Consider the following 12,261-nt stretch of genomic DNA (forward strand, 5'->3'; position numbering starts at 1 on the left):
CCGATGACAAAGGGAACAACGTATGTTGTTATGCGGTCTGACCGATAAAGATCTTCGTAGAATATGTAGGAGCCAATATGGGCATCCAGGTCCCGCTATTGGTTATTGACAAGAGAGGTGTCTCGGTCATGTCTACATAGTTCTCGAACCCGTAGGGTCCGCACGCTTAACGTTCGTTGACGATATAGTACTATGAGTTATGTATGTTGGTGACCAAATGTTGTTCGGAGTTTTGGATGAGATCACGGATATGACGAGGAACTCCGGAATGGTCCGGAAGTAAAGATTGATATGTGGATAGTAGTGTTTGATCTCCGGAAGGGTTCTGGAATTCACCTGAAGGGGTTCCAGATGTTTTCCGAAATTTTTGGGCACGAGAACACTTTATCTGGGCCAAAGGGGAAAGCCCACGAGGCTTTTGGAAAGTGCAAAAGGAAGTTTTGCAGAGACCAGAGGCTAGACGCCAGGAACCCTGGCGTCTAGGGGGTAGACGCCGGGAACCCTGGTGTCTAGCCCTGGAGTCCGAGAAGGACTCTTGCCTATCGGGTGAAACCGACTTTAAGGAGGCTTTTACTCCAAGTTTCGACCCCAGGGCTCAACATATAAATAGAGGGGTAGGGCTAGCATCAAAGACACATCAAGAAACACCAAGCCATGTGTCGGCAACCCCGTCCCCTCTAGTTTATCCTCCGTCATAGTTTTCGTAGTGCTTAGGCGAAGCCCTGCGGAGATTTTTCTTCACCAACACCGTCACCACGCCATCGTGCTACCGGAACTCATCTACTACTTCGCCCCTCTTGCTGGATCGAAAAGGCGAGGACGTCACCGAGCCGAACGTGTGCAGAACTCGGAGGTGCCGTGCTTTTGGTACTTGGATCGGTCGGACGTGAAGACGTACGACTACATCAACCGCGTTGGTATGACGCTTCCGCGAACGGTCTACGAGGGTATGTAGACAACACTCTCCCCTCTCGTTGCTATGCATCACCATGATCTTGCGTGTGCGTAGGAAATTTTTTGAAATCACTACGTTCCCCAACAAACTTCAACACAAGTATTTCTCAACTTCACAACTTCTCAACTAGCACAACTTTAATATCGCTACCTCCATGTCTCAAAACAATCATCAAGCATCAAACTTCTCTTAGTATCTATCACACTCATAAGAAAGTTTCTACTAATCTTGAATACCTAGCATATTAGGATTATTTAAGCAAATTACCATGCTATTTAAGAGTCTCCAAAAAATCTAAGTGAAGCATGAGAGATCAATAGTTTCTATAAAACAAATCCACCATCGTGCTCTAAAGGATATAAGTGAAGTACTAGAGCAAAACTTTATAACTCAAAAGATATAAGTGAAGAACATAGAGTATTCTAATACTTTCCGAATCATGTGTGTCTCTCTCAAAAGGTGTACAACAATGATGATTGTGGTAAACTAAAAAGCAAAGACTCAAATCATACAAGACGCTCCAAGCAAAACACATATCATGTGGTGAATAAAAATATAGCTCCAAGTAAAGTTACCGATGGAAGTAGACAAAAGAGGGGATGCCTTCCGGGTCATCCCCAAGATTTGGCTTTTAGGTGTCCTTAGATTATCTTGGGGGTGTCGTGGGCATCCCCAATCTTAGGCTCTTGCCACTCCTTGTTCCATAATCCATCAAATCTTTACCCAAAACTTGAAAACTTCACAACACAAAACTTAAAGTAGAAAATCTCGTGAGATCCGTTAGCGAAAGAAAACAAAAGACCACTTCAAGGTACTGTAATGAACTCATTCTTTATTTATATTGGTGTTAAACATACTGTATTCCAACTTCTCTATGGTTTATAAACTATTTTACTAGCCATAGATTCATCAAAATAAGCAAACAACACACGAAAAATAGAATCTGTCAAAAACAGACCAATCTGTAGTAATCTGTAGATAGCGCAAGATCTGGAACCCCAAAAATTCTAAAATAAATTTCTGTACGTGGGGAATTTATCTATTAATCATATGAAAAAAGAATTAACTAAATATCACTTTCCAGATAAAAATGGCAGCAGTTCTCGTGAGCGCTAAAGTTTCTGTTTTTTACAGCAAGATTAACAAGACTTTCCCCAAGTCTTCCCAACGGTTCTACTTGGCACAAACACTAATTAAACACAAAAAGCACAACCAAAACAGAGGCTAGATAAATTATTTATTACTAAACAGGAGCAAAAAGCAAGGAATAAAAATAAAATTGGGTCGCCTCCCAACAAACGCTATCGTTTAACGCCCCTAGCTAGGCATAAAAAGCAAGGATAGATCTAGGTATTGCCATCTTTGGTAGGCAATCCGTAAGTGGCTCTCATAACAGATTCATAAGGTAATTTAATTTTCTTTCTAGGAAAGTGTTACATGCCTTTCCTTAACGGAAATTGGAATCTAATATTTCCTTCCTTCATATCAATAATTGCACCAATCGTTCTAAGGAAAGGTCTACCAAGAATAATAGGACATGAAGGATTGGAATCTATGTCAAGAACAATAAAATCTACGGGCACATAGTTCCTATTTGCAACAATAAGAACATCATTGATTCTTCCCATAGGTTTCTTAATAGTGGAATCCGCAAGGTGCAAGTTTAAAGAGCAATCATCAAAATCACGGAAACCTAACAAATCACACAAAGTATTTGGAATCGTGGAAACACTAGCACCCAAATCACACAAGGCATAGCATTCATGATCTTTAATTTTAATTTTAATAGTTGGTTCCCACTTATAATAAAGTTTTCTAGGGATAGAAACTTCCAACTCAAGTTTTTCTTCATAAGATTGCATCAAAGCATCAACGATATGTTTGGTAAAAGCTTTATTTTGACTATAAGCATGATGAGAATTTAGCATGGATTGTAACAAGGAAATACAATCTATCAAATAGCAATTATTATAATTAAATTCCATGAAATCCAAAATAGTAGGTTCATTAGTATCAAGAGTTTTGATCTCTTCAATCCCACTTTTATCAAATTTAGCATCAAGATCTAAAAACTCCGAATTTTTGGAACGCCTTCTAGGTAAAGGTGGATCATATTCAGTCCCATCATTATCAAGATTCATATTACAAAACAAAGATTTAATAGGGGACACATCAATAACTTTTAGATCTTCATCTTTATTATCATGGAAACTAGAAGAACACGCTCTTGTAAAGGAATCTTTCTTAGCACGCATCCTAGTGGTTCTTTCTTTGCACTCATCCATGGAAATTCTCATGGCTTTGAGAGACTCATTGATATCATGCTTAGGTGGAGTAGATCTAAGTTTCAAAGAATCAACATCAAGATAAATTCTATCAACGTTCCTAGCCAACTCATCAATCTTAAGCAATTTTTCTTCAATCAAAGCATTGAAATTCTTTTGCGAAGTAATAAATTCTTTAATATTAGATTCAAAATCAGAGGGCACCTTATTATAATTTCCATAAGAATTGTTGTAGGAATTACCATAATTATTAGAGGAATTACTAGGATAAGGCCTAGGATTAAAGTTTCCTCTATACGCGTTATTACCAAAATTGTTCCTACCAACAAAATTCACATCCATAGATTCATTATTATTCTCAATCAAAGTAGACAAAGGCATATAATTAGGATCAGAATAAACACTTTTATTAGCAAATAATTTCATAAGTTCATCCATCTTTCCACTCAAAACATTAATTTCTTCTATCGCATGCACTTTCTTATTAGTAGATCTTTCAGTGTGGCATTGAGAATAATTAACCATAATATTATCTAGGAGTTTAGTAGATTCTCCTAAAGTGATTTCCATAAAAGTGCCTCCCGCGGCCGAATCTAAAAGATTTCTAGGAGCAAAATTCAATCCGGCATAAATTTTTTGTATAATCATCCACAAATTTAAACCATGTGTTGACCAATTACGTATCATTAATTTCATCCTCTCCCAAGCTTGTGCAACATGTTCATGATCAAGTTGCTTAAAATTCATAATATTGTTTCTAAGAGAGATGATTTTAGTGGGAGGAAAATACTTAGATATAAAAGCATCTTTGCACTTATTCCATGAATCAATACTATTTTTAGGCAAAGACGAAAACCAAGCTTTAGCACGATCTCTAAGCGAAAAAGGAAATAGCTTCAATTTAACAATATCATTGTCCACATCTTTCTTCTTTTGCATATCACACAAATCAACGAAGCTATTTAGTTGGGTAGCGGCATCTTCACTAGGAAGGCCGGAAAACGGATCTTTCATGACAAGATTCAGCAAGGCGGCATTAATTTCACAAGATTCAGCATCGGTAAGAGGAGCAATCGGAGTGCTAATAAAATCATTGTTGTTGGTATTGGTAAAGTCACACAATTTAGTGTTATCTTGAGCCATCGTGACAAGCAAGCAATCCAACACACAAGCAAACAAGAAACGGGCAAAAAGAGGCAGAGAGGGAGGATAGAGAGAGAGAGGGCGAATAAAACGGCAAGGGTGAAGTGGGGGAGAGGAAAACGAGAGGCAAATGGCAAATAATGTAATGCGGGAGATAAGGGTTTGTGATGGGTACTTGGTATGTTGACTTTTGCGTAGACCTCCCCAGCAACGGCGCCAGAAATCCTTCTTGCTACCACTTGAGCACTTGCGTTGGTTTTCCCTTGAAGAGGAAAGGGTGGTGCAGCAAAGTAGCGTAAGTATTTCCCTTAGTTTTGAGAACCAAGGTATCAATCCAGTAGGAGGCTACGCGCCAGTCCCTCGCACCTATACAAAACAAATAAATCCTCGCAACCAACGCGATAAGGGGTTGTCAATCCCTACACGGTCACTTATGAGAGTGAGATCAGATAGATATGATAAGATAATATTTTTGGTACTTTTATGATAAAGATGCAAAGTAAAATAAAAGCAAAGTAAAAAAATCAAATTATTGGAAGATTTAATATGATGAACATAGACCCGGGGGCCATAGGTTTCACTAGTAGCTTCTCTCAAGAGCATAGGTATTTTACGATGGGTGAACAAATTACTGTTGAGCAATTGACAGAATTGAGCATAGTTATGAGAATATCTAGGTATGATCATGTATATAGGCATCACGTCCGAGACAAGTAGACCGACTCCTGCCTGCATCTACTACTATTACTCCACACATCGACCGCTATCCAGCATGCATCTAGAGTATTAAATTCATAAGAACAGAGTAACGCCTTAAGCAAGATGACATGATGTAGATGGATAAACTCATGCAATATGATGAAAACCCCATCTTGTTATCCTTGATGGCAACAATACAATACGTGCCTTGCTGCCCCTACTGTCACTGGGAAAGGACACCGCAAGTTTGAACCCGAAGCCAAGCACTTCTCCCATTGCAAGAAAGATCAATCTAGTACGCCAAACCAAACTGATAATTCGAAGAGACTTGCAAAGATAACCAATCATACATAAAAGAATTCAAAGAAGATTCAAATATTGTTCATAGATAAACTTGATCATAAACCCACAATTCATCGGTCTCAACAAACACACCGCAAAAAGAAGATTACATCGAATAGATCTCCACGAGGGAGGGGGAGAACTTTGTATTGAGATCCAAAAAGAGAGAAGAAGCCATCTAGCTAATAACTATGGACCCGAAGGTCTGAGGTAAACTACTCACACTTCATCGGAGAGGCTATGGTGTTGATCTAGAAGCCCTCCGTGATCGATGCCCCCTCCGACGGAGCTCTGGAACAGGCCCCAAGATGTGATCTCATGGATACAGGAAGTTACGGTGGTGGAATTAGGATTTTGGCTCCGTTCCTGATCGCTTGGGGGTACGTAGATATATATATGAGGAAGAAGTACGTTGGTGGAGCAACAGGGGGCCCACGAGGGTGGAGGGCGCCCCCCTCCCTACCTCATGGCCTCCCTGTTGGTTGCTTGACGTAGGGTCCAAGTCTCCTGGATCTTGTTCGTTCGAAAAATCACGTCCCGAAGGTTTCATTCCGTTTGGACTCCGTTTGATATTCGTTTTCTTCAAAACCCTAAAATAGGCAAAAAAACTAGCAATTCTGGGTTGGGCCTCCGGTTAATAGGTTAGTCCCAAAAATAATATAAAAGTGGATAATAAAGCCCAATAATGTCTAAAACAGAAGATAATATAGCATGAAGCAATCAAAAATTATAGATACGTTGGAGACGTATCTCTCCTTCACGCCCTCGAGCGACTACATGTCAAAGGGGAGCTGCTTGATGACTACCGTGGCGTAGAGTAGCCATGTCTTGTGCACAACGTGTTCTTCCGGGCGCTATGGCTTGGTGAGGAAGATTACGCCATCGATGTTGATGGAGCCATGGCGGTTTTGCGATGAGCTGGAGAGTCGAAGCGGATGAAGAAGTCTTCATGGTGGTGGCGCGTGACTCGCAGGAGGCGAGGTCTGATGTGCAACTGGGCTTCAATGGCGCTGCCAACCATCATGGGGTTGATGGTATTGAAGTTGTCGACGACCGTCAACAGGTCGGTGTGGTGCTTGATTAGGAAGTGCCGGTGCTCCATCGCCCATGAGCAGATGACCACGTCGTGGCTGTCCCCCATGTGGCGAGGTGGCGAAACCGCCGAATGCTGCATCCCCAGGCCCGATGGGAGGGTGCGTCATCAAAGGCACAGGAGGTGTTAGCGGCATGGCTGTTGGGGGAAGAGGAGGCGGTCCTTGACAGGGCCCCTGCCCGAGCGAGCAGCGGTGGGAGCGGCCAGTAGCTTCTTGTTCTTGGGGCACTCGCAAGACTGGTGGCCTGGAAGCTTACAGGTGAGACAATGTGTGGGATCACGGCAATCTTTGCGTCAATGCTCGGAGTTGAGACAACACAGGCAGAGCCCCTCGCAACGCTTTAAGAAGGCCCTCCGCGCTCTCTCTCGATCATTGCTGGGGCGGCGTTGAGACATTGAAGGAGGGGGAAGAGCTCTGTTATCCACCGGACAGCTGTGCTGCTGCTTCCCAGATCTCGCCAATGTACATCCCTCTTCATGGGCGGGTGGATTTTCAGTGATGACATGAAAAAATTGCGCATAACATTAATCACATACAAATGAGTCAACTGTAGGTGGCGACAAAAAATAAAATGGCATACGGCCTAGGAAACGGTATAGCCATTATTGATCATCTACCTAGATGTAAATTAGTAAAGTGCTATCTTGACACGTACACACCTATACATGTACTGATAATTTAAGCCATTTACGTTTCCATACATGAGGCACACACAAACCCGAACATGACAGGACTTATCTGCAAATAGTAGGACAATGCTTTTGTATGTGCCATATATGGACAATAATTCTTCGTAAGTTACATAGGGATCGGACTCCGCAAGGCCAACCAATAATAGGAAGACAACAGAAGCTCAACAATAAACAAAATGCCAAGTGAGTGTAAAAACACAATCTCTAGTCACGACTAAGTATCCCATACACGTGAACGATGTTGCAGGAGAGGCAATACAAAGACAGCTGATTACAACCAGTTAAGAATACGAGTTATCTTTTCTGTAAATACATAGTAGATAGATCTTTTTTATGTGGATAAAAGAACACGACTTTCTTTTACGTATAAATTTTAAAATATTAATGTCGCCTTTTGCCAACAATAGTGCACTTAATAAAAATATTTCTTTCTTACTCGGGTTGTGCTTCCTTGTCACTTCCAAGTTAAGGTGAGTACGAGCAAGAGAACATTTACTAGTTTTGAAGCATTTCAGCGATAATTACGATTACTAAGAATGGAAAATCACATCGATAATTAGAGTATGTTGAGAAGCCATCGAAGCAACTGGATCAATTATGATATGGCACTAATAGGGAAGACAAAATTGCAATGTCGCCAAATGCGAGTCGAATGATGGAATGGACAGCGGGGTTCAACAAAGATTACATTTTGTCTGAAACGTCCTAAAATAATATTTGTGAAGATCTATCAAGGGATGAGAAGCAGTGGAATTGGGAAGGCTTGAAAAAAACCATGATGCTCTTGATCTTTCACCATCACACATCAAATCATTGCCCAACTACTTAATAAAAAATAGGGAATAAGTGTACAAAGGTTTAATCATGTTTTCTCAAGGAAAAATGTTGACTATTTATGTAGATTAATATTAATGTAGCCAAAAATGACGTAGAATAATGCTGACATAAAAAGGCAACATTATTAAATAATATGTAAAAAATCTAGCCATGCAAATACGTGGGAGATTCAACTAGTTTTGAAAATACTAGTAATGTGCATATGATCAAGACGGTGCATGCCTGAGCAATCAAATCGCACCTGGTGTCGGCCGGTATTGCATCCGCCAGAGAAGGTCGAGGTTGCATGCATTCCCACCTCCCCCACCCCCCCCCCCCCCCCCCCCGGCGCGGGCGCTCTCATAGTCCCACTTGTAGGTCAGCGACGTGCAAGATTGTTCGAACTTTTATTTTGAAGAATGACACACAAATGATATCTTACATCTAATATTTATCAAGGATAATAGTTAGTACAATTGAAAGACAACTTGATGAAGAACAACCAGTAAAAATAAAATTACATTGAAAATTATGCCTCCATCTTTGTCCAATTGACTGCCGTTCTCCCAAGATTGAAATTTAGACTGAACCAACGGTAAAGGAAAAAAGATACCTAAAAAGAAGGAAAGGGATACCATATCGGGCTTTTAGACCATAATAGTCACTCGCTGCTTGACATGAGATCTGGAAAACGTTGAAAACACGTCAGTTCGAGCATCACCCCATGCACACCAGGCTTGCAATCCAACACCACTGGTCTAGAGATTTGACGAAACTAGGTCAAGAAGATGTCGAAGTCACCACACCAATAGGCAGCAAATATCTCTCCTTATAGACAAGCCAAACGCCAATATGCGGAGAGAGGGCCAACATATTTGGCGACAAAAACGCTCACATGCCATTTGTCGATGATGGGTCTGACGTCGTTGAGATGGGGAGCAGCTCCCACCACCTCGTCAATGCCACCAGAAAACAAAACCTAAGAAAAAGAAAAGGAAAATGAACGGGTCCCCACTCCTCTTTCTGCCGCCAAAGCCACCATACATGAAAGAGGAGGGAGCAAAACGACAAAGTGAAGGACCCTTTTGGGCCGGTGGCGGATAGGGTTGGGAACAAGAGCCCGTCAGTGTCGTTGTGGGAATACTGGTAGTCGACCTTGTGCTGGATTATGGAAACTTTGAAAGAGAAGCACCTACATTTACTCTCGTCAACACGGCCAGAAAGACAATTGTACGACAAAAAACTATGCATGGGCTAGCTTAGTTAAGTATATGGACCTATCCAATGCTTTTGCAAAGCAGATTACCACCAATTGCGGTCTGTGTTAAAGCAGCTGGCGTTTCTAACGACTGTTTAGGTGCGAGACCTCCTATTCTCCGAACTGGGTGGCACATGGCACCAAATCTCGCACCCCACGCTCTCCCACGCACGTGTTTTGCGTGAGCCACGAGTCTTTTTTTGTTCCTTTTTTTCTTTTTTCCCTTTTTTGTTTTCTTTTTTTACCTTTCATTTTTTAATGAATTCAAGAAAATGTTCACAATATTCAGAAAAATCAAGATTATGAAAAGGTGTTCATGAGTTGTAAAAATGTTCATGAAATCAAAACAATCTGAGCAATTTCACAAAAAAAATCAAGAATTTGAAAAACAATATTGAATTTTTAAAAAAAATTGTGGATGCAAAAATATATTCGTGAACTATTGAAAAAATCTTGAATTTAAAAATGTTGATGAGTCTGAATAGTCTGCATGACTTTCCGAAAATATCGCGAATTCAAAAAATGATCATGAATTAAAAAAACAATCATGTCTTCGGAAAATATTCAATAATTTTGAAAAACGTTCCTGAGTTTGAAAAATGTTCACAAATTAAAAAATTCTACAAGATTTTTAAAAAATCATTCATGTTTTTGGAAAATATTCAATAATATCGAAAAATATTGCTGAGTTTGAAAAATGTTCCCGAATTCAAAAAAGTTAATGAATTGTGAAAACAAATGTGAGTTTGAAAAATGTTCAAGACTTTTAAAAAATTATTATGGGTTTGAATAAAATGTTAACGAACTTAATTGAAATCTTCAAAATTGTGGGAATATTGGTTTTTTCTCCAATTCAAAACAATATTTAGAAATTTTAGAAAATGTGCACTATTTTTAGAAAAGTTCATGAATTCCAAACTAAATTGATGATTTGAACAAAAAAGTGTTTACGATTTTATAAAAAAATCGAATTTGAAAAAAAGGAAAATAGAAACTACAATCTATTCTCCTTTATTACTCCAACAAATTATATCAAAATTATATCTACATTTGTTTTATACAATAAATTATATATACAGTTAGAGAAATAGCGAATTCGGGTATGTGTAATGTGAGATTTGGTTCTATATGGTAGTACAAATTCATGAGCTGGAATTATTTGGACTTGTACATAGAATGTGTATCTGTATTTGTATTTACTTTTTTGAGAAAAGTTGCTTTGAATTTCGAATAAAAGGCAATCACATATATCTCACATTTCCATCGTGACTATTGTCCATCACAGATGCTTTTTAGCAGACATGCCGAACACAATATATTAAGTCAAGTTCTTGTGGGTACGAAAGTCTTCTTCCTCATACATCCACCACAGTGTGCCATGAGCAAAGCTCATTGCCGCCCCTCGCTTCCGTGTCACTGGAGAAAACTTGTTGAAATATATGACTTTGTAGAAGTCGCGGCCTAGAAGTTTTCGATGTAGACCAGAAGACACCGGCAACAGTGATCGAGATAGAAAATCGTGGTCTGAAGAAGAAAAACACAAGGGAGCCTATAGAATGTACCATATTCAAATAGACAGGGTCGGGGATCATAAATCTCACATGCTCCACGACGAAGCCGAGGCTGGCCGTCCTTTGTCGGTCGGAACTGGAGCGGAGGACTAAGACACACAACAACATTGTCCGCTCCAGGACAATGCCACCTAGACATATCTGCAGAAGAAAAAACTAGACCGCGGGGACCAGATTTGTGGACACATCATCCTCCACATGCCTCATGGCGATACGTAGAAGCAGTAGCGGAGCCACCTCCCGGCGACGCCGGGCAGCTGCCCGGGCTAGTCCAAAAAATTACTAAGCACTAGTGATAATCTATGGTTATAAGAATTATTTCTTTGGGCAGGTGGCAGCTCACGCTGTTACAGTTTAGTCATGCCCGGGCTGCATTTATGGGCTGGCTCAGCCACTGCGTAGAAGCACCACTTAAATGATGGTGAGTCGGGGAGACCTTATTCCACGCCGAGGGATGCCATCGTGTCTCCACCATACATCAAAGAAAAACCTTTTTTCCTGAACCTATCACCACCGGAGAGAAGTCCTAGGGTCCCCGCCCCCTCCCGTCATTGGAGGGATAGACAGAGGAAGAGGGGCCTTGACTCGCTAGGGAGTCTGGGAATATTGGCCGATGGATCCTAGATCATGGGATCCATGGGAAGGCAATGGCCCCCTCTTTGTAGTTCAAAAGGTACACCATGCACTAACCGAGGATAATTAAGCATGCATATCAATGTGCAATTAGGAGGTGCTGTGTGGTTGAGATATGCGAGGAAGAGGTTCCTCGCATATAGGTATATCATTATGCATACATGAGGGTCATCGGATGACGCTATAAGCAGGAGACGTCCCTATCGAGGGAGTCTGATCTTGCAACATAACACATATGTTCTCCTCTACCCCCCCGCCTGACCTCCGCCAAACATTTCCTTGTCATTCAGTAGGGCGAAGACAGCAATTGTATCCAGACGTTATGAGGTGATTGGCAACCTAAACGCGCAGTATGGCGGTGATGTTTCTAGCAAATGCTTTGCACAACTACTTCATCATCTTCTTCGACTGCTACATACTCATGATCTTCATCACCAACCTTGATATAGGAAAGTCATCATTGCGATTGATTACTTCTTGTGCAATAGTATTGCCATTTAGTTTTGTGTGGAACTATAGTTTATCTTGATTGTAGTTATGGCCGATCTATCATTGCCATCCATGTTGTCGTTCATTTGGGATTTATTAATGGCAATCTTTTCATTATCTGCAAAAAAATTGCCTTTTGTTATAACAAAAAGCTATAACATTGCGAGTTAAATCAAGGTTGACCTCCATGTTGAGTTGTTAGAACAGGCTTGAATGCGAGGCTGAACACAGTGATAGGTATGCTCCAGAAGCTTTTTTCTTCAATTGGGGTCGAGTCAGATATT

The sequence above is a fragment of the Triticum urartu genome, chromosome 7A (genome assembly GCF_056163025.1).
Source record: "Triticum urartu cultivar PI428250 chromosome 7A, HENAU_Tu73, whole genome shotgun sequence".
In the NCBI taxonomy this organism is placed as follows: Eukaryota; Viridiplantae; Streptophyta; class Magnoliopsida; order Poales; family Poaceae; genus Triticum; species Triticum urartu.